The following is a 1,167-nucleotide window of genomic DNA, read 5'->3' as shown; positions in this document are numbered from 1 at the left end:
AGAGAGAGAGAGAGAGAGAGTGTGTGTGTGTGTGTGTGTGTGTGTGTGTGTGTGAGTGTGAGCGTCTGTGGGGTTATGGGGACGTGACCCCACCTGTCTGTGTGCATGCGGGTGGACGCGGTTGGGCTGTGTCCCCAAAACTGCGACACAGGCGACGGGGCTGGGCTGTGTGGCATCAGCAGGAGTGACACGGCCAGGCTCTGTCCTCACAACTGCAACACAGACGATGGAGCCCGACTGTGACATCTGCAGGAGTGATGACACGCCGGGCTCCGTCCCCACAACTGTGACGCAGACGGCCGGGCCGGGCTGTATGACATCTGCCGGGACGGCAGTTCGGCTGTGTGCTAGGCAAACGCCTGTGGGCTTTGCAGGGGCCGCGTGGCCGGGTTGTGTCTCCGTGGCCGAGACGTGCCCTTGCACGTCTGTCGGGCCGGCGGTGGGCCGTGTCTCTCGGGTGACTCCGGACGTCCGTGGGTGCGACGGGGCTTGAGCCCTTGAGGCTGCGCCTGGTCGGGATTGTCACAGGTGTGGGGGCAGAGCCCGGCCGTGTCACAGCCCGGATGTGTCCCTCCTGGAGGCGCCACACAGCCCGGCTCCATCGCCTGCGTCGCAGTTGGGGGGACAGAGCCTGGCCTGGCCATGCAACCCCTGCAAAGCCCACGGCATTTGCCCGGCACACAGCTGAGTTAGCGGGTCGCGGCCCGGATGTGTCACTCCTGCAGATACCCCACCGCCCGCCTGTCGCCTATGTCACAGTTGTGGGGTCGGAGCCCAGGTGTGACCTGTTGAGTTAGCGCGGGTGTGTGTGGCCGTGTAATCCGGATTGCTGGCGTTTCTGCCGCCTCCTGGGCCTTCATCTTCCAGTCGTGGCCCCCGTGGGATGTGAGAGCCCGAACCCTGTCATGAAGGTGACCAACAAGGGCACACAAAGAGGCACGAAATGACCATATTAGAGCCAGAAGTGCTCTCCCTGCAACTGCCTGGACAAGGAGGGAGGTGGCCTCAGGATAGAATTCCTTTTCGGGAAGAAGAGATGCCTGACATGAAAGGTGGTGGGAGGGCGGCTACACCTTTCAGAACCCCGGTTTCCAGAGCCCGGTCCCCAGGAACCTCTGAAAACTCAAATCCAGCACCCACTCATGTCCAACTGTGGCCTGGGGCAGG

Source organism: Carlito syrichta, unplaced genomic scaffold (assembly GCF_000164805.1).
Source record: "Carlito syrichta isolate Samal-C Ts95f unplaced genomic scaffold, Tarsius_syrichta-2.0.1 Scaffold309491, whole genome shotgun sequence".
Taxonomy (NCBI): Eukaryota; Metazoa; Chordata; class Mammalia; order Primates; family Tarsiidae; genus Carlito; species Carlito syrichta.
Note: the sequence above shows the minus strand (reverse complement) of the source record.